The sequence below is a fragment of the Melanerpes formicivorus genome, unplaced genomic scaffold (genome assembly GCF_026170545.1).
Source record: "Melanerpes formicivorus ecotype bairdi unplaced genomic scaffold, bMelFor1.0.p_v2 SCAF_23, whole genome shotgun sequence".
Lineage (NCBI taxonomy): Eukaryota > Metazoa > Chordata > Aves > Piciformes > Picidae > Melanerpes > Melanerpes formicivorus.
In genome coordinates this window covers 428,826-452,626 of record NW_027142375.1, presented here as the reverse complement: position 1 = coordinate 452,626, position 23,801 = coordinate 428,826, and the positions used below count along the sequence as shown (strand labels likewise).

At 45.9% G+C, this 23,801-nt stretch overlaps 1 protein-coding gene across 4 annotated transcripts in view; it reads left to right on the top strand.

Moving 5' to 3' along the window:
* The window catches only part of RARB (retinoic acid receptor beta), a 340,719-nt gene that overhangs the window by 267,105 nt on the left and 49,813 nt on the right, over positions 1 to 23,801 (top strand). The window lies entirely within an intron of this gene.

The following is a 23,801-nucleotide window of genomic DNA, read 5'->3' as shown; positions in this document are numbered from 1 at the left end:
CAGATTGGGAAGTTGAGGATTAGAAGGTTAGTATTCATAAAATTTAGTGTGTCAGACTGCGGTGCTGGTCCATCTGGTCGCTGCTTTCCAGTGGTTGTGACCGTCGGAGCATGAACTGAGTTGGCTGTCCGCAGGACGTGGTAATGCAATACACCCTTCTAAAACAAAGAGCATCCAGAAGTGAGATACACATCAGAGAAGCTGTGTCTCAGCTACACCATGTGTGTAGGCCAGTTGCTGGAGGTGTCCATGCAGTGAACACTGTGTTAAAGATACCACAGGACAGGTACTCTCGTAGCTAACTTTATTACTTGTGGTACCCCAGTACAATGTACTTTCTTAACAATTACGGAAAACAATTGTCCTCTTCTTCCTTCAAATTAACATGGTGGTTTAGTTCTTAGTACAATGAAGATCCTACTGCATGCCCAAAATGTGACAGGTGCTATAGCCATATAAATAAATAGAACAAGTTAATAAAAAATATTTTGCTGGGTTTTGCAAAATACTGCAGTGATTTTCAGATACTGTGCAGTTAGCCATTTTTACTTTGTCCTTTAAGCTTGCTAGGCTACTGTGCCCTCCATCAGATATCATACTCCTGGGTTTGTGTCATTAGGCAAAAAAAATACAGGATTAGAGTCTGATTCCCCCTCTGTTTTATAACTGCAGATACTGATGTAGTAAAAGCAGCTATTTAATCTCATCTCAGTTTTAGAATCTCTTTCTGATATTGAAGTTTTCCTTGGATATCATGTCTGTATTTTTACCACAATGCTATCAAAATTTATGTGTCTGTTAGGAAGAGCTGTGGTAAGAATATGCTGTAGCTGGCCAAATAGGACATGTCATCACACTGGGCTGCTAGCACACAAACGGTGGTGTCATTTGCTTACCCACATGTTCCCTGTAAGCACAGAGGTAATTATAGTCTGTGTCAGAAAGGTCACATGTCCCTTAAGTCTGGCATTATTTAGAATAAACCATTTAGAATAGAATAAACCAAACCAGGTTGGAAGAGACCTTCAAGATCATCGTGTCCAACCCATCAACCAGTCCAACCCACCCAAACAGCTAACCCATGGCACCAAGCACCCCATCAAGTCTCCTCCTGAACACCTTCAATGACGGCGACTCCACCACCTCCTTGGGCAGCCCATTCCATAGCGCAATCACTCTTTCTGTATAGAACTTCTTCCTAACATCCAACCTGAACCTCCCCTGGCGCAGCCTGAGACTGTGTCCTCTTGTTCTGGTACTGGGTGCCTGGGAGAAGAGACCCTCATCAGCCTGTCTACAACCTCCCTTCAGGTAGTTGTAGAGAGTGATAAGGTCACCCCTGAGTCTCCTCTTCTCCAGGCTGAGCAACCCCAGCTCCCTCAGCCTCTCCTCACAGGGCTGTGTTCCAAACCCCTCACCAACTTTTGTTGCCCTTCTCTGGACACCTTCCAGCAAGTCAACCTCCTTCCTAAACTGAGGGGCCCAGAACTGGACACAGGACTCAAGGTGTGGCCTAACCAGTGCAGTGTACAGGGGCAGAATGACCTCCCTGCTCCTGCTGGCCACACTGTTCCTGATGCAGGCCAGGATGCCATTGGCCCTCTTGGCTGCCTGGGCACACTGCAGGCTCATGTTCAGCCTACCATCAACCAGCACCCCCAGGTCCCTCTCTGCCTGGCTGCTCTCCAGCCACTCTGACCCCAGCCTGTAGCACTGCATGGGGTTGTTGTGGCCAATGTGCAGAACCTGGCATTTGGATGTGTTAAATCTCATGCCGTTGGATTCTGCCCATCTGTCCAGCCTGTCGAGGTCCCTCTGCAGAGCCTCTCTACCCTCCAGCAGATCAACTCCTGCCCCCAGCTTGGTGTCGTCAGCAAATTTACTGATGATGGACTCAATGCCCTCATCCAGATCATCAATAAAGATGTTAAAGAGCACAGGGCCCAGCACTGATCCTTGGGGCACACCACTAGTGACTGGTTGCCAGCTGGCTGTGGCACCATTCACCACCACTCTCTGGGCTCGGCCCTCCAGCCAGTTTCTAACCCATCACAGTGTGCTCCCGTCCAAGCCATGGGCTGACAGCTTGGCCAGCAGTTTGCTATGGGGGACGGTGTCAAAGGCCTTGCTGAGGTCCAGGTAGACTACATCAACAGGCCTCCCCACATCCACCAGGCGGGTCACCTGATCATAGAAGGAGATCAGGTTGGTCAGGCAGGACCTGCCCTTCCTGAATCCATGCTGGCTAGGCCTGATCCCTTGGCCATCCTGTAAGTGCTGTGTTATTGCACTCAGGATGACCTGTTCCATGATCTTGCCTGGCACTGAGGTCAGGCTGACCGGCATATAATTCCCTGGCTCATCCAACCGACCCTTCTCGTGGATGGGCACAGCGTTGGCCAGCTTCCAGTCCTCTGGGACCTCTCCAGTGAGAGGCTGATTTGGGCTGATTTTGGCTGATTTTTGAAAGATACATACAAATATACTCTAGGGCTTTTATTGGCATGCTACAAAGCATTCTCATAAGTAATTGAATCAGGGCCACACTTGTCAAAATACATGAAGAAATCCATCTTGAAATGTGTGAGCCTTTATTCAACAGCAAAACAAAAAAATAACGTTCACTTAGCTGCTAATTTGCAATGTGAAGTAATTCAGCACTTGGCAATAGCTGCTGTGTAAAAGAAGGAAAAAAAAACCTCAAAGAAATTAATTACATGCTATGAGAAATAACATTCCAGAGCAGACACGTGGATGCTTGAGACTGCTAATATTTTGGTTAGTTGACACCAGCTCTTCAACAGGTTGAAATAGGGTTTTATGAATCTTTTCCACTGACTTCCTTAGTGAGTTCCAGAAACTGGCAAAGAACATGATGAGAGTACTGAGTCACTCCAGGGTCCCTTTGATGGCAAGTTATGTGCTACATTTGCTGTTGCTTTCAGATCAACAGAAGTGGTGTGCTGGATACCAGCAGACAGCAGTATGTGACCACAGCACCAGCAGTAGCTTCAGACACCTCTACATTGCCAGTTTCTGTTCTTCCTCTGAAGAATGTTACCCTTTTCTCTTGAGCCCTTTTCAACAGGTTTATTTTTCTTTTCCTTCATCTTACTCTGCAGGTACTTTCACACAGGCATTTCTTGGTCCTGTACATAACAAAACCACCTTGTACTTCGTGTTTCTAACAGGCCAATCTTCTGCCTGAACTCACATCTGCCTTCACCCTTGGTTCTCATTATCAGTTCTTTATGCTTCTCTTTCTCTCCAGTGTTCTTCATGCAAAACCTTATCCAGTCCCTTGGCAAGTTTTCAATAAGCAATGGGCACTGAGCGCTGCTGCTGGGGAGCCTTGTTTCACGTAGCTCTGTCTTTCAGCTGGTTAACCCAGGTTTATTAGAGAGACTGTGTTTTACTGAAGGCTTCTGCTTGGTACAGAGATGGACTTGTATGCTGATTCTCTGGTGAATCAAGCAGTAGTAACAGGGAAGAATTTCATGTTACAAGGTTTTGTCTAATAAGGAAACATAATTGTATTTGTACTTATCTGAACACACAGCTCTCTGCAATTACCAAGAACTGTACTTCCATTGAGATTTGGAGTTTCACTAAAAATGACCAGTGGCCGTTCAAAAGCTGTTGGGATGGGGAGAGGCAGCCTTGCTTACGGACATGTAGAAGTTTGGGCTGGGTGCCCTCTGATGTGTTCATATGAGGGGTGCTTCCTGTGTCCAGGAGTCCAGCCCAGTGGGTGGACACAGGAAGCCAGGTATTTCATCCCATAATACCCTGTTCCTCTATAAGATCTCAGTGAGGGTCCTGGCATTTTCGCTTTCTTCCCTCACTGCCACCCGGTAACTGGGGAGAGATGTCTCCTGGCCCTGGGCCTGCTTAGGCCCAAATCCGGGGGGATGGGCAGTCTCAGATCTGGCCAGCTGAGATTAGCCTAGCAGTGGGGGTGGGGAAGAAGGAGCCCTGGGGGTTTTGGGTGTACCCCCAGATGGATGGGATATTTTCTGGTTGTGCTTTGGGATCTCCTTTATCACTGCACTTCTGGCTCTCTGTAAACATTCACTGCTTTTCATTTACATTTTCCACCACTTTTGCAATCCGTTTGTCTGAGTCATTGTTTTTTGCCTGTGGTGGGGAGGGGGTCTGCCTCAACTCTTCACATTCTTGGCATAGCCAGGCAGGAGTTGGTTGTTGTGGCCACTCTGCAGATCCATCACAGGACAGCACAAAGCTCATTCCCTAAGAAGCTGGACTAAAATGTCAGCAAGCTCAAGTATTAATTAACCTTTCCCCCTCTCTTTTCCTCCAACCTTATTGCCATCTTCTCTTTCTTTACTCCTATTTCCACCATCTCTTTCTTCACCTTCTTTGCAGTCCCTGTTCTGTGATGTTAGACCTTAAGTGCAGCTCTTCCTCCTGCATTGCACCTCCCTTTGCTGTGAGGTCCGTTTCTTGAGTCTTTTCGTTTTTCCTTCCTTACTCATTTATCTTTCCCCTTTGACTTCCCAGCAGTCTTGTTTCTCCAGGGAAACACAGATTGCAAATTCTGCTTAGATCAGATTTATCTAATTAAGGCTCTGGTTTTTTTCTGTTGTGGTGGTTTTTCGGGTTTGGGGTGGTTTTTTTTTTGGGGGGGGGGGGGGGAATTGTGTGTTTTTTGGGTTTTTTTGTTTAGTGTACTGGCTTTCCCTTGTTTTTCTTCTAGTTCTCTCTCCATTTGCTTCTCCTTTGTCTTTCTCCTTTGAGATCCAATGAAGCTCCTATTGCAGTGATGATTAGCAATTTCCATCTAGGGCAAAGGAACAGCATCCTGTTGTCTGGGGTTTGGGTTGATGACTGCCTTTCATTCAACAGTCTTTGTTTTTCTGGCTTTGAAGACACTTTAGATTCTCCTCCCACTTTGCTCACTCTTTTTTCAATGTCTTTTTAAATGGCTTTTTGTCTGCTTCCTGATACTGTTTTTATCCACTCCCTGAGGTTCAGGTTTTCTGTCCCAAAAGCATCAGTTACTGACCTGTTTTATGGTAGACCAATGGGAGAGGTGATGGCAATATTGTGTTCATAAAGGGTGTGTTTTCAGTAGGTGCCCCTCCAGCTTGCAGCCTCTGGAGAGCTGTGGATGGTGTTTATGACTGATGCCTAGTTTGGGAGTTGCTGCACGGGCCATTTTATCTTCCTGCTGTTGTCAGCAGTCCCATGGATGATCACCCACTGGTGTGACCATTTGCTCATCTTACTGCTACTTTGGACACACAACACAGAACTTTCTCTTCTCTCTTTTTGTAACATCACCAACTGTAATCTCATGACCTGCATTTTATTTCAGATGTCTTGCCATGATGGCATCATTGCTGATCTGCAGCATTGTAATTCATTGTCCTTTTCCCTTCAGAATCTCTGTTCAGCTGCCTTTATTGTCAAACCATTACTGTAATCTTCTCACACAGTCAATAGATTGGTCCCTTCTCCCATCCTGCCTTCCTCTGTTTCCGCTTATTATCATATTTGGACCTTACTATGTCAGGTACTTGGGAACAAACTTCTAACCTCCTTTGCCAAACACTTTCTTGGCATTTTAAGCATCCCTTTTCTAAAGTGGGCCTTTGAATTTATTGCCAGTCTTCAGGACTCTTGTAGAAAGACTGTTCTGTGGCTTCATTTGATATATTAGACTTCTAAGGTGTTTAGGGGTTAGAGTTTCATAATACACACTTATGAAACACAGTGGAAGTTTAGAAGCTGTGTAAATAATTGTAACCTATCTTGGGGTTTAATTGTAGCATATTCATGCTGAAGATTTTAGTTGTGATCATAGATTTAAAGTACCTGACTTCTTTCCTTCCAGGTGTGAAATCTGGGAGCTTTCTGAGGTTGATACAATACCAAGTTTTTTCTTCATTTGGTTAGTCCAATTTTTTGTCAGTCAGGATTTTCTTGTGTGTGTGTTTTAAAGTGGTCTAAAAGAAAAATAGTTGTGCCATTGTGATTATATCTGGATGTGATGCTGCAGAAGGTTGATATGCCTCATAGCACATCAGTCTCTTTGTGTATGTACTAAAATCTCAGAATCAAACTGATCTTTACAGTGCTTTGTAAGAAAAATTCCAGAGCAAATTAATCAACTCTTCCATTTTGTAAACTGTGTGGTATTTCAGAGGTGGGTTGGGAATCTGCTTGTGTGTTCCATGACCTCAGTTAGGACTTCTGAAATGTCTTGTTTTCCATGCCCCCTCCCCAGTCTCTGGTTGTTGCTAGATAGCATACAAACAAATTCCATACAAAATAAGCAACTTGGATTTATCTAGTTGGTACAAGTGGTTATAGGGCTGGCTGTCAGCAAAAGCTCATCTCTTTGGTCCTGACTTGCCTCATTGTTGTGTCTGGGTTTGCAGAAAGGAGGGATGAGAGTAGTGGGCTGGATTCCCCATACAATACCATCATTGTGTGGGTGAGGAGAAGAAACTGGTGTTCTGGCAGCTTCAGCTGTCTCTGAGAGCCTTGTCTCTTGTTCTGGGTGTTTAAAAGATGGCATTCCTCTGCTGGCAGTCCTGCTCAGATTCCTGGCTTCAACTCAGTGCACAACAAAAATGCCTAGAGCAGTTTCAGGAGGGAAGACAGCACAGATTATAGGGGGGTAGATTTACAGTCCAGCACTTTTGTATGAATGATCAAGGTACCTCACTGTCTGTTATTAATGTTATGGTAGGTAATTATAGAGGTAAATATAGATACATCTGCTTCAGTATTAAGTGATGTCAGGACGACTTTTATCATAAAAGAAGAATCCATCACAGGTTTCCATGTAAAATCACAGCGAATTTGGGATTATTAAACTCAGAAGGTAGCCACATACAATGTACATTCGAAGGTCTTCAGCTATGAAAATGTCTGCTTGTTTGACACCTTCCTGACTCAAATACCTGTATGTGTTTGAGCACAAGGATGTTAAGCAGTATAGAAAATACACACTGATGTAAACCCTGACATTTAGGTCCAAAATTCTGTAGGACTGACTCCATGAAAGAGGTAAGATACATATAGGAAAAGAAAGACATAAAAAAAGAGAGAGAGAAAATGAAAGGAAATTAAACTGTTCTTGATCTGTCCAGATTTGCTGATCCATATGGATGTTTAGCTTGGTAGAAAAGCTGTAATTTTGTTCCAGCTTTATCTTACTTGCTTACAGATGCAGTGAGAGGCAGTCCTACCACGCAACTTGAGGCACAGAATTAGTTACCTACCTTTGAAGACTCAATTCTCTCTGCAGTTAGCAGAGAGAGGAGCTCCTCTGCTGGCTGATTCAGAGCATCTAAACTAGATCTGCTCTGTGTCACCCTGCGTCACCCTGCAGGCCAGAGGTATCCCCACAAGCCACTGGGTTAGGTGCCCCAAGCATGGCTGTGTTAATATTCTCCACGACATCCCCCACAGTTATGTCCCTCGGGACACCATGAGGGTTGGGGTTCACCCACCGTGCGCCATCAATATGTTTCTCAGGATTTCTCAACAAAGGATTTACAAAATGTTACTGGCAGAGAATGGAACAAGGTTTGATTTATTTATCTGAAGTTCAGTGGCAAGGATATTGTGCTTTGGTCTGCAAGAAATTTTGGTGAGTGGCCTAAAATATTTGAGGGGCCATTACAGCAGAGTTCCTGTTATGGAATGGGTGTCCTTTGGGACAGAGGCCTTTTTCTGTTAATAATTCCTCTTACATCATGTGAGGACAGATTTGCATTTTCTTAGGCAGTTCGGGGAGTGCAGAGGGATCTTAAACAGCAGTTGTTTTTGATAACACCACCCTTGTACGTGTTAGCTTCTAGCTATGATATAATTATGTTTAAGCCTGTGTTTGTGTTCCTTTACTGGGAATTAAAGATCCAGATATTGAATTTTCTCAGTTACCTGACACTAAGAAATAAAAGCAAATGTCATAAAAACAGCTAACTGATTTTCCATGTATTTTCTTGTCTTTGTTTTCCTTGCACGTTTTAATCACCTACAACAGTAAAAAAGTAAGAAATGTAAAGCTGAAAATGTGTGGACAGTTATAATTTGTGTCAGGGAAAGAAGCAATGCAATTGTAAAAGCTTCTATTGTTTCAAAGAAAAATACAGATCAGCTTGAGTGATCAGGCTGTATTCATCTCCATTGAAGCTGTATTAGTAAGTGCCAGTGCCAGCCGCAGAGATGTACGCTGTCTTTCATGCACAACTGTGAAAAATGCCTCAAAACATGGAAAATTGCTCCTAGTTTCAGTGGAATCAACAATAATTTTTTAGAAGGTGAAGAATGAGGTACAGTTCTGCACACTCTCCCAGACAGAGAGGGACCTGGGTGTGCTGATCGACAGCCACCTGAATATGAGCCAGCAGTGTGCCCAGGTGGCCAGGAGGGCCAATAGCATTCTGGCCTGCATTAGGAATAGTGTGGCCAGCAGGAGCAGGGAGGTCATAGTGCCCCTGTACTCTGCTCTGGTTAGGCCGCACCTTGAGTACTGTGTCCAGTTCTGGGCCCCTCAGTTTAAGAAGGACATTGAGACACTTGAGCGTGTCCAGAGAAGGGCAACAAGGCTGGTGAGAGGCCTTGAACACAAGCCCTATGAGGAGAGGCTGAGGGAGCTGGGATTGTTTAGCCTGGAGAAGAGGAGGCTCAGGGGTGACCTTATTGCCCTCTACAACTACCTGAAGGGTGGTTGTAGCCAGGAGGGAGTTGGCCTCTTCTCCCAGGCAACCAGCACCAGAACAAGGGGACATAGTCTCAAGCTGCGCCAGGGGAGGTTCAGACTCGAGGTGAGGAGGAAGTTCTTCACCGAGCGAGTCATTCGGCATTGGAATGGGTTGCCCAGGGAGGTGGTTGAGTCATCGACCCTGGAGGCGTTCAAGGGGAGATTGGACGTGGCACTTGGTGCCATGGTCTAGTCATGGGGTCTGCGGTGTCAGGTTGGACTCGATGATCCTCGGGGTCCTTTCCAACCTGGGTGATACTGTGATACTGTGATACTGTGATCATCTGATCTTAAACCGTAAGCACTTTGCAGCGTAGCAATGCTCACAGCCGTTGGCTGGCAGAAAACAGTGTCACGGGCAGCAAGACACTAAATGAGTTGCAGCTGATTTAAATGTAATACTGAAACCCTGGACTTTACATGGATTTCATGCTCTTAGAGGAGACCTGAGTACTGTCTTTGAAATATTAGGTTTTAAAATAATAAAGCCAGTAAAACCAAGTGTCCTGAGAAAAGCTGATGTCTGTTTCAGCAAGTTCTTAATTTTTCTCTTCATTTGGGAAATAAAACTGAATTTCAATTTTTTTTAGAATGGGGAACCATGCATTTATTGGGAGCCCACTGGGAGCAAGTGGACAGAATGAAATAGTTGGGATCAGGGACAAGAATTTTGTCTTGCCATGTATTTTAGACTTTTTCTGGATTGTCTGAATGGCATGAATGAAGGGGGGAGGGGGGGGGGGGTGCAGGAACCAAACCGACAGCCATGACCGATAACAAAAGTGAAAATTGCCTTAAGGATGTCAATGCCATATTCGATTGCCAGTGCTTTGGGTCCAGGTTGTGGGTTATGCCTCTGCTGCTTCCCTGCACTAGGCTTCTGAATCAAAGATGAACAAAGAGCAGCAGTACCTGTAGGGGCATGTAGCACATCCACCCACAGCTCCTATCCTGCCCTTTGCTTTCAGTCACAGACCAGAGGTCCATCTTAATCTGTGACCGTGGCTGCGTTTAGTAATGACTGTTATCCTGGTAGCAATGCTGGTGTTACAGGAGTGCAGACACTATCCTGAATTACTTTGTAAGCATACTAACCATGCTGCCCCAGGTATGGGTGAGTACAAGAACTAGTGTTCTGTGGAAACAGCAGCTGGAAAATAGTCTCTTGCACTGCATACGCTGTCACATAACGTCATATAATTGTTTGCCTTACATCTTCTTGTGCAAAATCCCCAACACCATTGGTGAAGGTCTCAGAAGGTCTCTTTATTTCTCAAAAAAACCCAGCAGCATCACTCAAGCAATAGTCATTGGTAACCAGCTGCATTTTAGGCACTGCTTCCCTCTGCTGTGTCCCTGAAAGGTGTCTGTCTGTCCCAGCTAGTGCTCTTCCTGCACGTGGCTGTCTCCCATGGACTGTTTGGATACAGTTGTCCTGCTTCAGAGGCTGAGGAGTTAACCATAGGAGATGTGGCCTTTCCTGTCGTATGCCAGCCATAGTGCCCATGGCTGTTCTGAGAGCATTTTCTGATGTAGATGCAGCCTTCATGCCTGCTGCCCTTGCGTATCTTTTCAGGGTCTTTGTCCAATAAACAGTCCATAACAGCTACATATTTTTTTTCCTTTTACTTATTATTAAACTAAAATAGTTGATTTTTATTTCTTCTGTCAGTACCTGTTCCTTTTTATACCTGAGAATACACACCATAAAAAGAAGAGACTTCAAATTTACATGTGTATGTACCTGCTGTTACTGGAGTTGAGTCATGGTTTCTTGTCCAAAGGTAGGTACTGAAGAGTTGTGGTAGATGTGTTTGTCACATTGCTGTTCAACCTTCACCTGCCCATAGCTGTTGTGGCCTATTAGCAGATGTCTGAGGGAGCTGAGCTCTGCCTGGTTTGCAGCAGCTTCAGCAGAATTAGGTAAATGATGTGTATGTGTAAAAATGCTGTCTATGTAAATCACATCGTCATGTACCAACCAGAGATGCCAGAAGCAGGTGGGCTGAAATTCAGGCTGCTATGCTTGCCTCCTGAGAAGTCCCCTGGTCTGCATTCAATGGATGTGGAGTGTGGGTTTTTTTTTCTTTATAACTTCTACAGGTTTTATAGGTTCTAATGAAGGTTATTTTTAAATATTTTCTTCACTAGAGAGGTGTCGTAGTTTGGGCTGGGTGCCCTCTGCTACAGGGGTGTTTCCTGTGTCCAGAAGTCCAGCCCAGTGGGTGGACACAGGAAATTAGGTATTTCTACCATGATCCCTTGCACCACTATAAGTTTCACGGCGGGGTCTGGCACTTCCTCTTTCCTTCCACTCCGCCACCTGGTAACTGGGGGAGAGATCTCCCGGCCATGGGCCTGGCTAGGCCCAAGGGCATGGGGGGATGGGCAGTCTCAGATCTGGCCAGCTGAGACTAGCCTAGCAATGGGAGGGGGAAGGAGGAGCCCTGGGGGTTTTGGGTGCACCCTCAGGTGGGGATGGGATCTTTCTGGGTCTGTTTTGGGGTTCCTCTTGTCACTGTGTTCCTAGCTTCCTGCACACACTCACTATTCTTTATTTAAACTTTCCATCACTTTTGCAATCTGTTTGTTTGAGTCGTTATTTCTGCACGTGGTGGGGAGAGGGTTTGCCCCAACCCATTACAAGAGGGGAAAAAACATTCTATTTTGTTCTCCCCTTGTCAATTTATTTCGTAGTTCCTCATCACTTTAAGGACTGTGTGGCCTTTAATTATAGGTGTGGAGTACAGGCAGTGGTGTACAGACCCAGAAAGTTGTTACAACGTAGGGAAAAAATGGAGCTTTCCACCATGTTTAATACAACATTCTGTAAATAAGATCTTTACTGCTTGCAGAGGGTATTCAGTAGATAAGGAAATGTGGACATCTGAGTAAGCATCTCAGATTTGATTTATTTTTTATACTGTGCTCTGTTTCATTGATGCTTACTGAGCAGCAATTAAAGACATGCAAAATTACAAGGAACTAGCTTTTATTCTCTAACTCTGGGGCTTTTTAAAAAGAAAAATTGATTGACAAAGATTTACAAGGACTTGGTCCTGTTGAGGATAGCTTGCTGGACCACTCAAGAAAGTGTCCTGTTTTCCCTGGAGGAAAGGGCAAGAGGAGATTAGTTTGCTGAATGTGGTTCTGGCTGTTTGCTTTGGTGCTGGTGAGATGGTTGGGTCACTGTTCTGCTTGCTTTAGGCATCTTTTTAAAGTGGAGTTTGCATTTTTCTTAACTAGTACTTAAAGGTTTTCAGAAGGGCACATCTTAGAAAAGTAAATCTGGAATTAAGGTGTTTCATGAGTGTACCAAATGGAATTACCCATGATCTGGTTCTGTTCACTTACATGTCAAGTAGGTACTCAGATACTCTTAGTTTGCTACTTAATTTGAACTAGTTTTATAAGCTAGATCTATCTGTATTTTCTGGTTATTGTAAACCATCACCTAGTTCTTAAGAGTCATCTTCCCTGTTTGCAGAAATGCATCTATTGGCCTTGGAAAGAGTCTTTCCATTACTCTCTGTGCTTGTTGACTGACCTGCTGATGGAAACAGCCCAATGAAGTGTTTCTTTACCTTCCTCTGAGAATGAAGTGCAGTTGTGTTTGCAGCATGGATCCCAGAGCTGGCCAGCTTTGCAGAGCTGCTCTTGATGACATTTCAGTCTTGTGCTATACCAAGAAGGACAATTTGATTTCATTTTCCAAGGCTTTGTATTTGCAGATTTTCTTCAGTTTGTTTCATACACACTTCTTCCCCACGTAAAGCAAAGCAAACGACTTAAGAAATCCTTCCATTTTTGTGTAGCCATTCTAAAAGTCAGAACCTACCAAAGTTAGTTGTACCCACATGCCTGTCTTCCCCTCTTTGTATCTGGATGTTGCTGTAGTTTAATTATGGATATGCTGTTTCTTGAGTTCCCTGTAACAGACATATATGTTGTGGCCTTCTTCCTGTTTATATTATTTTGTTTTTCAGGCAGAGGAGATACCTCTAGGTGTGACACCTGTTCAGCTCAATGCTCCACTTACAAAACCTTGTTGTAGTGTTAAGGAAACAATGCATCCAGGGGTTTAATTGGTAGTTTTGGTATATTAGAGTAGTAACTGTTTAATTGATATACTGCTGCCTCTGGTGTGCCAAATAGTCAGGTTCTCTACTCATAAATTGTTCTTCCCTTGATTAATACGCAGGAGTACCCAAAACTTCCCCAGCTCAGTTCAGGAGAGAGATGAGAAGTAGAAAGGCATTTTTGTGTACAACGTCTCTTAGGATTTGACATGGGCATGCTTAGAATTTCACTTTTAATATATTTTAGTGGGGAAAGTTACTCTGTAGTGGAAACTGTATTGTGATAGCTTTGTTTAAAGGAGAACAGGTGTATTGTTTGGGGATCCCCTGTCTAGGTTAACAGATGCATAAATTGCCAGGTGAGATGGCAGCTGCAAGTAGTGCCAAAAATACAAATTTGGTTGGCTCTAAATGCAGTTGACAGTTTCACTCTAGCTAGAGCAAACTTCAGTGACTCCACAGGAGCCTTCCAGCACCGGAGGAGAGAGCTACCAGCCCCCAGTCACAGCTTGTGAGTAAAGTCTGCTGTTGGCTGGTGGCAGGGAGACTGATGAAATGCTTGTGGAGCAAATTCATTCTTGTTTCAGAGTTTCTTTAAATGTGACAATTTAATGGGACCTATTACTGTCATCTGTGACCAGTTCCCTCTCTCACCTCCCAGGCATTTGCCAGGGAAAAGAGATTTCCAGCACTGCTGTAGCACTACAGTTCCTTCCTCCATTGAGTGACCTGGCTGGATACTCTCCAGATCTGTTTTCCCAACAAAGAAGTCTTCCTCATGGGATGCTTGGCTTACTTTGGATCCCTGTGCACCTGTGATAAACATATAAAACCCCCAAAACCTATTAGATCCTCACTCCAGAGTGTGCTGTGATTCTCAAGTGCTTTCTGTTGGTCTGGAAGAGTGGCAGCACTCCAGATGTAGGAAGATTGAAGTGCAGCATTTCAGAGGGAGCTCTGCAGCTCACATTTTTTTAAAATGAACAAGCACTACCACTTTTTAAACTTTTTTTTTTCCTTGGACCAGAGGATCAAGACACTGCTCAGATGCTGCTGCAAATGGCCTTGACCAGTCCACATTATGCACATCAACTACTATGTGTATAGAAACAAAAGCGAAAAATGTACTTTATTTTTTTAAAGCAAGCAAAAAGGAAGGGTTAGATGAATAGGAGAAATGTGAGAGTCAAATGGATGAGCTAACTAAAAAGAGCTTTTATCTTATTCCAAGCCCATGTGATTTTTGTAAACTGAAAGAATGATCGTCTTGTGATTATATGATCACTGTGCTTGAATCTTGCCATTGATTAAAGCCTGTAAGGGGAGGGAGAGAACAGGAAAACATCTTTCTAAGATTTTCCTGTGTTAGACTAATCAGCTCTAGTTCATTCACTCATCTCTCAAAGGTCATGCTTTTGTGTTGTCAGTTTCCCAGTCCCAGACTCTCCCTTGCTTCCTTACAGCATGGCTGAATGAACAGTGGTGCCCAGTGTTGGGCACCATGGAGGTGGTGCTGCATTTGTCCTGCAAGCCATTGTGCTCTTGCAGCCTCTTGGCTGCACACTGCAGTCTGTGTCGGTGTTTGCAGCTAGTAGTGTATCTCCAGGTAGTGTTACTTTGAGAGTCCTTGCTTAGAGGAACTATTCAGTTGATTCCTGTGTGCAGTTGCTGATGCCTTGCGCTGACATAGACTGCATTACGTCCACCTTTCTCAGCCTGGTGTTCTGTGTTGCTGAGCCCATTTCACCCCTGTGTGCACAGCAAGTCGGCAGAGGGGTATTCTCACTTTTGAGAATGAGTTTGCCAAACTGGCCCAGCTCCAACTCATCCCTCTGCTGTTGCCTTCAGTAATGAGTTTCAGCTGCAGTGTGGAAAGGTAATTTTCCTTGGCTGCTGCCAGTACTGGGGAGCCAGACGTACATATTTCTGGCTGTTTACTTCAGCACTGTTTTCTAGTCTCTAAGTGTCCGAGTTTGACTAAATGCTATGTTTCATAAGGCTTTAGTGGGTAGTTCTGCATTAGCAGAGTTTCTTTGTCACTGAGGGCAGGGGAATGACAGTGTGCTAAGCATACTCTTTTAGAGGCCAATTGTCAAAACTATGAGCAAAATAAACTAAAACTGTGGGGAGATAATGAATGAGTGTTGATGACAGACACAGCAGGAGCATAGTACTCAAGACATCTGGTTTATTTGGGCATGGTTTTGTCCATGTTGTTTATTCTGAATATTTTGGGGTTGCTTTTCATGTTGTTATGTCATCCCTCCTCAGAAACATCTTCTCTGTTGCAAAGCAGGTACATTTAAAAACTCCTCCCAGGCCAGAAAAAAGAACAGAAACATACCGAGTCTCAAAGACAAGTGGGAACTGTGCTGCAGCATGGCCAGAGGCAGCTCTTCGCTGGCTGGCCTAGCAGATGGGTGCTGAGCCAGCACCCACAGGCACCCACCAGCCACGCTCAGGCTGGGGTGCTGCATTGGCTCTGGGTGGGCTGGGGAGAGAGCAGGGAACAGCTGCCTGTGCATGCAAACTGTGAGAATCTGTCTCCTAGAACAAGGGGAGTTGTGCCTCAGCCAGCTTGCAGGCATGCATTAGTATTTGTGGCACAGTTTGCATTGTTATTTCAGCTCAGCTGTAAACGTTCAGCTACTGACAGTGAGTTAGAAACTGGCACCTCTGTAAATTACAGATGGTGCAGAAATTCAGGGGTTTTGATTGGCTGACAATGAAAGTTCCCATGCCTCTTCTGCTAAATAGCTGTGGTGCCACATGCATAGGAGCTCTGCAAGCCCTTGTGGTGAAGGCTGGGAGGGGCAGAGGAGGCTGCCTGTCTGTACAGGGAATTTCCTTGGAGCGTGCATGCCTTCTTTTGCCCATGTAGAGCTATGTTTGAGCTTGCCCTTCCCTCTTCATGTGTTTCCATCTCTGCCAGCAGCTAAATGCAGAGGCTAGTTTGGGAGACTACTAGAAGTAATTGCAGCATAGTAACTGCATGGCTGAGTCTTTTGCTTGCTGCAGAAATCCACATGTGAGTGCAGGAGTATACTTTGGCAGGGATTTTTTGTTTGTTTTTGTTAAGAGGTCTGCCTTAGCTTTTGTTTAGTGCCTTTCCTTTGCAGATCTATACAAAGCAATCCTGTTTACATCTTGTAAATTGTGACATTGCTCTTGGAAGGTGGTCACCCTATTCCAAATGCCCAAAACCAAAATCAGCCATACATTTGGGGCATAACAATTTGGTAGGTCTTCCCTACTGCTGTGCTTCCATGCAAGAGAGCAGCTACATAAATGGTTTGGAAAAGTGTCATTCTTTATGAAGAAATATTGAGCTTAATTAATTTTTGCTTCTAGGAGGTCAACCTGGGGCACTCATTATTGTCTTAATTGGTGGTATAAATCCTGAGGCACTGCAGGGGAAGTGAGGGGGAAAAAAGATGAGCAGTTAAGAACATATAGCCTTTTGTATAAGTGCTAGACAGTTGTATGGCCATCCTAGTGACATTTAACGGTTTTATTGGGTTATAGGTCTAGTCCTTCACAAATTAGGTTAAAGGGAATCAATTTGCATAAACAAAAATGTAAGGAAATAGCAAACTGCAGTAATTAATTCCTGGGTTCTCCATTAAATTGCATGAAATAAGTCAGGGTGCTATAACCCAGAGAAGCATTTCTTTGATCTCCTGTTATTCGTATTAAATTATATTAATTACTCTTCCCATCTGGAGGTTTTAGCAGGCCAAAAATCATCCTACCATTACTGAAAGGAAGTTAACTGTAACTTTTTAATTGTATACATTTCATCTCCCTCCCCCTTTTCCCCCCTCTTCATTTGAAGCAAGCAGATGGACTAGCATACCAGCATCTTCCTCTCTGTTTAAATTACTGAAGTGGAGAAGCAGAAAGTCTCAGCCGTTCTTTCCCCTCACGTATGGTTTCAAGGTGATGACTGTTTTGTCTGAGACTTTGACATGTTTGCTGAAAAAGGTCAGAAGTTCACTGAAAATCAAAATTTAGGATAAATCTGTTCATAACCTTAGGGATGCTGTGGTACCCTCACTGGAGAAATCTACTGGATGCAGATTTGCAGCTGTGTGAGTGCATCTCCCCTGTTTCATTGGCAGTTCCCAATTTGCCAGGTGTCCAGCAGAGGTATTTCAAACTCCCCAGAAAGAAAACCAAATAGCAGTGTGTTCATGGTTTGGAGCAGGTCTTTAACATTAGAGCAAAGTGTGTGTATCAGAAAATGTATTGGTGTGGGCATGATGAAAAATGGGGGTTGTTTCCAGTCTCACCAATGGGCAGTGGCTAATTGGCCTTAGTAGCCTCATGAATTACCTCCTTCAAGCTCTGTTGTCAAAACTGCATGTTTTTTCTTGCCCTCAAGGGCACCACAAGATATTTTTTTACCTTAGAAGATATTAGGCTTGGATGGGAGCACACTGCGTTGTGTCAGGAACTGGCTGGAGGGCCAAGCCCAGAGAGTGGTGGTGAATGGTGCCACATCCAGCTGGCAGCCAGGCACTAGTGGTGTGCCCCAAGGATCAGTGCTGGGCCCCATGCTCTTTAACATCTTTATTGATGATCTGGATGAGGGCATGTAATGGGTTGGGGCAAACCCCCTCCCCACCACAGGGCAGAAACAACGACTCAGACAAAGGGATTGCAAAAGTGATGGAAAGTTGACATAGAAAAACAATTTAAAAACAAACACCAATGAAAGCTTTACAGAGAACCACAAGCACCGTGACAAAGAGAGAGATCCCAGAACATGCCCAAGAACATCCCGTCCCCACCTGGGGGTACACCCAAACCCCCCCCAGGGCTCTTTCTCCCACCCCAACCCAGCCTGGGGCCTGGGCAGGCCCAAGGGAGGCGGCTCACACCATTTTACCTAGGCTGCAGCTGGAGACAAAAGAGGAAGTGAAGACCCCGCATGGGCATTTTAGAGGGGAGCAGGGCATTATGGGAAATGGAATACCTGGTCTCCTGTGACCACCCCCTGGGCTGGGCCCACCCATAGGGACCTCCCAGGTGTGTTCTGTGCAGTGGCATCCGGGCCAGCACCCAGCCTAAACCACCACAGGGCATTGAGTCCATCATCAGTAAATTTGCTGATGACACCAAGCTGGGGGCAAGAGTTGATCTGCTGGAGGGTAGAGAGGCTCTGCAGAGAGACCTCGACAGGCTGGGCAGATGGGCAGAGTCCAAGGGCAGGAGGTTGAACGCATCCAAGTGCCGGGTTCTGCACATTGGCCACAACAACCCCATGCAGTGCTACAGGCTGGGGTCAGAGTGGCTGGAGAGCAGCCAGGCAGAGAGGGACCTGGGGGTAGTGGTTGATAGTGGGCTGAACATGAGCCTGCAGTGTGCCCAGGCAGCCAGGAGGGCCAATGGCATCCTGGCCTGCATCAGGAACAGTGTGGCCAGCAGGAGCAGGGAGGTCATTCTGCCCCTGTACACTGCACTGGTTAGGCCACACCTTGAGTCCTGTGTCCAGTTCTGGGCTCCTCAGTTTAGGAAGGAGGTTGACTTGCTGGAAGGTGTCCAGAGAAGAGCAACAAAGTTGGTGAGGGGCTTGGAACACAAGCCCTATGAGGAGAGGCTGAGGGAGCTGGGGTTGCTCAGCCTGGAGAAGAGGAGACTCAGGGGTGACCTTATCACTCTCTACAACTACCTGAAGGGAGGTTGTAGACAGGCAGAGGTTGGTCTCTTCTCCTAGGAAACCAGCACCAGAACAAGAGGACACACTCTCAAGCTGTGCCAGGGGAGGTTTAGGCTGAAGGTTGGGAGGAAGTTCTATACAGAAAGAGTGACTGCCCACTGGAATGGGCTGCCCGGGAGGGTGGTGGAGTTGCCGTCATTGGAGGTGCTCAGGAGGAGACTTGACAGGGTGCTTGGTGCCATGGTTTAGTTGGTTGGGTGGTGTTGGATGATAGGTTGGACACGATCTTGAAGGTCTCTTCCAACCTGGTTTATTCTACTCTATTCTAGATGTCTTTTCTGGAGAACTTTAGCAATTGCAGACTAGTGTCCCCATTTGGTAGTTTAGGGAGGGGTAACACCTTCCTCATCTGCCTGTCCTTATCCTCTGACCCTTTTTCTCTTTTCAAGAAATGAGAAAATCCTGAAACTTCTCAAAATTGTCCATTTGTGTAAAAATAAGAATAGGCTTTTATTTTTGTCATTGGTGGAGTGCTCTCAGGTCCACAGGTTTGTATTCCCGTATGTGAGACCAGCTTTGTGGGGCTTTTTTAGTGTTTTGAGTTCTGTAGATTAAAAAAAACAAAAAGGGCAAGCAAAGCAAACCAAACCAAACCAAACCAAACTACCCACCCTGGTTTCAATAGCAAATGTGGGGTTCTTCAGCCACTGAAAGTTACAGTAGCTTGTCATCTGCAGGCTGCATAGCTAGACAAGGTGAAACGTGGATGGCGAGCAGAGAGTGCCTGCTGGAAGGAGCAGCAGTGATGGACAAACCCCGAGCACTTCCCAGAGCAGGCTGGGATCCAGCTGCCTGGCATCTAGGTGTTGTCTACAAGCTATGGACTTTTAATACCATTTATTCATTTGATTTTTTGCAAAGATCTGTCTGTCCTGCTCTGACATACATCAGCAGCACAATTTCCCTGCTTCCTGGCAGTGAACCTTCCTCTACTTATTGTTGTAGCTGCTTCCATTTTGTGCTGGCAGGGGTGTCCAGGCACAATTAATTTGTTTATTCTGCAAGCTGTGACTTCCAGAGCATGATGGTCAGTGCAGACATCCCAAGAAAGGGGCTGTGCAACTGGGAATATGTTCATTTTAGCTTCCTTTTAGATAGCTGCTTTGGCAGCTTTCATTACTTGTGGGGTCTTGTGTTCTGGCTGCAGCCATTTTACAGCCTCCTTTGTACTACACAGAATCACTTAACAGCATGTGCTGGGGCTTCTAGTTCTTTTACAAGCCTTTCTATGGAGTTCCATTTGTGGGATTGCATGCTGCCAAGGCTTTTCAGAGCAACTGAAAACTGTGTGTATCTGACCTAACCTGACTGCTCATCCTACCAGGACCTTGTGAGGAAGGGAATTTTTGTTCCTTGACTGCTGCCACCTGTGATAAACATATTGCAAATGACATTCAGCTCGTGATGTACCCAGGCAGAACCCTGGATGTGGAACAAAGCAGTTTTGTGCAAATCTCATCACTGAGAGAGACCTTAAGTATCGCTGTTGACGCTCCATAGAGAGCAGGTACAGGGTCCTTACCTGGCTTAAGTACATTTTACAGGGTTAGCAAGCATAACTTGAATGATTAAAATGAGTAGATTGAAAAGAGGCCGTTCACTGCAAACAGATTTGGTTTATTTAGAAAAGTACATATTTGTGCAGCCTAGATTTCAGAATAAAGCTGATGGCAGAGGTTTCAGGTACGTCATGGGCTAGATTTTCTGTTCTTTTATCTTTCCCTTCAGAGCTCAGCCAGAGTTTATAAATGACCGATCATCTGTACCATAGAAAAGTCCTTCCTACTTCTTTTGTTTCTTTTATGATAAAGTAGCAGTACACTTAACCCAGAAGCTCATTTTGCAAGTGTACTGAAGAATGGCCTCTAAATCTTTGGGAGTCATAGTTGGGTGCCTGTGCTTAGGGATAATCAAAGTTGAACCAGATGAGCTGAGCAGGCTGTTCAAACAGATTGAGCTTGCAATAGCCCTATCCCTGCCTTGCAGTGCAAATTTTCAGCCTGTAAGCCTACTGCAGGTAACATTTGGCATGCCCTATGTTGGCAAAATGCTTTTGAGACATGGCTGAGATTAAATGACCCTGCCCTTCGTGTGGTGTGCACAACTTGAATCATCTGACAGGCCAAAATCAACTGAGCTGACAGTGAAAGAGAGGGAGCTGTGTAGATTCCCTATCAGCTATGTAAGGCTAGTAGTTGCACTGACAATTACATAAGACTTCATGTTCTTGAACACTTAACGCTACCGTGGGGCTCCATCCTTAATGAGCTCCTTTGTATCCAGATAGCCAGTGGCATAATGGCATTCAAAGTATTGGTGAAATAGTTGATATTCTCTGGGGGCACTTCTGTTCCGAGTTCGTTCTCTGGTTTTGCCACACTCACAAAGCAGTACTACAGAAGTAAATGGTGAGTGGGACGAGGTGGCGTTTTGTGGCATGATGTTGAAGTTAGATTGACTAAACAGGCTATTTAGTTCTGAGCAACAGACTTAGTAAACTGGGCTTATTTGCTTCTTGATATATAGGGTCTCATGTATCACTCTCTGCTTTCGTTGGAGCAGATAAGATATCAACACAATTAAAAGTGAAAAATAATCTGGTGGATGCTCAGGGAACACACACTGATACAATGGGTTTCTGAATAATTTATACTCAGCATTTTTTCCTTGCATTCAATAAATGAGGAGGCCTAATGTGGCGTGGTCAGAGTGATACTCTCTCTGTCATCCATTAAGGTAACCAAAGGGATGGGTCTGAGAGGAGCGTGGCATGGAGCGCAGGAAAAGTTAGAAATGGAAATATTTGTTCAAAATTCACTGTGCAAAGGATGCTGATGAAAGTTGTTCAGAAGGACAGAATTAGTTCCATTTTGTTTGTCTTCATTAAAATAAAATAAAACCAAAGCACGAGATCCAAGTTCCTTTTAAAAGCTGTGAATAAAAGGAATATTGTGCTGTTCCTGGTAGGCCTTCAGCAGCTCCCTCTGCTTTAAATTCAAGTACTTTGTATGTTCTATCAACAGCAGTTCTGTATGACAGTAACCATTTTCAATAGTAGGACAGGTTGTCTTCAGGACAAGTGGCCTCCTGAGCTGATAGATGGGGTCAGGGAGCAGTGTAGCCCCCCCACTAACCCAGGAGGAAGCAGTTAGAGACCTCCTGAGCCACATCGATCCCCACAAGTCTATGGGATCCATCCTAGGGTAATGAGAGAGCTGGCAGATGAGCTTGCCAAGCCACTCTCCATCATTTACCACTAGTCCTGGCTCACTGGAGGTCCCAGATGGCTGGAAGCTGGTCCGTGTGATGCCCATTCACAAGAAGGGCCAGATGGAGGAGCCAGGGAATTCCAGGCCTGTCAGCCTGACCTCACTGCCAAGCAAGATTATGGAGCAGATCATCTTGAGAGCAGTCACACAGCACCTACAGGATGGCCAAGGGATCAGGCCCAGCCAGCATGGATTTAGGAGGGGCAGGTCCTGCCTCACCAACCTGATCTCCTTCTATGCCCAGGTGACTGCCTGGTGGATGTGGGACAGGCTGCCTGGACCTCAGCAAGGCCTTTGCCACCATCCCGCACAGCAAACTCCTGGCCAAGCTGTCAGCCCATGGCCTGGACAGCAGCACTCTGAGCTGGGTTAGGAACTGGCTGGAGGCTGAGCCCAGAGAGTGGTGGTGAATGGTGCCACAGCCAGCTGGCAGCCAGGCACCAGTGGTGTGCCCCAGGGATCAGTGCTGGGCCCCATCCTGTTCAATATCTTTATTGGTGATCTAGGCATGGGGATCAAGTCCACCATTAGTGAGTTTGCAGACAACACCACCTGGGGGCAGAAGTTGATCTGTTGGAGGGTAGGAGAGCTCTGCAGAGGGACTTCGCCAGGCTGGACGGATGGGCAGAGGCCAAGGGCATGAGATTGAATAAGTCTGAATGCCAGGTTCTACACACTGGCCACAGCACCCACATGAGGCACTACAGGCTGAGGACAGAGTGTCTGGAGAGCAGCCAGGCAGAAAGGAACCTGGGAGTACTGGTGGACAACAGCGGAACATGAGCCAGCAGTGTGCCCAGGTGGTCAAGAAGGCCAATGGCATCCCAGCCTGCATCAGGAACAGTGTGGCCAGCAGGAGCAGGGAGGTCATTCTGCCCTGTGCTCAGGACTGGTTAGGCCACACCTTGAGCCCTGTGTCCAGTTCTGAGCCCCTCAGTTTAAGAAAGATGTTGAGTTGCTGGAAGGTGTCCAGAGAAGGGCAACAAGGCTGGGGAGGGGTCTGGAGCACAGCCCTGAGAGGAGAGGCTGAGGGAGCTGGGGTTGCTTAGCCTGGAGAAGAGGAGGCTCAGGGGAGACCTCATTGCCCTCTACGACTCCCTGAAGGTTGGTTGTAGCCAGGTGGGGGTTGGTCTCTTCTCCCATACAACCAGTGACAGAAGGAGAGCACAGTCTCAAGCTGTGCCAGGGGAGGTTTAGACTGGATGTTAGGAAGAAATTCTTCACAGAAAGAGAGATTTGCTATTGGAATGTGCTGCCCAGGAAGTGGTGGAGACACTGTCCCTGGAGGTGCTTAAAAGAGCCTGGATGAGGCCCTTGGTGCCATGGTTTAGTTGATCAGATGGCGTTGGGTGATAGGTTTCATAGTTTCATAGTTTCATTCAGGGTTGGAAGGGACCACAAGGATCATCTAGTTCCAACCCCCCTGCCATGGGCAGGGACACCCCACACTAGATCAGGCTGGACAGAGCCTCATCCAGCCTGGGCTTAAACACCTCCAGGGACAGGGCCCCAACCACCTCCCTGGACAACCCATTCCAGGGTTTCACCACTCTCATGGGGAAGAACTTCCTCCTCACATCCAGCCTGAATCTCCCCACCTCCAGCTTCATTCCATTCCCCCTAGTCCTGTCACTACCTGAGGTCCTGAGCAGTCCCTCCCCAGCCTTCCTGTAGCCCCCTTCAGATACTGGAAGGCCACAATGAGGTCACCTCAGAGCCTTCTCTTCTGCAGACTGAACAGCCCCAACTCCTTCAGTCTGTCCTCACAGGAGAGGTGCTCCAGCCCTCTGATCATCCTCCTGGCTCTTCTCTGGACATGTTCCAGCACCTCCAGATCCCTCTTGTAATAGGGGCTCCAGAACTGGAGGCAGTACTCCAGGTGGGGTCTCACCAGGGCTGAGCAGAGGGGGAGGATCACCTCCCTTGCCCTGCTGGCCACACTTCTCCTGATGCAGCCCAGGATCTGATTGGCTTTGCAGGCTGCAAGTGCA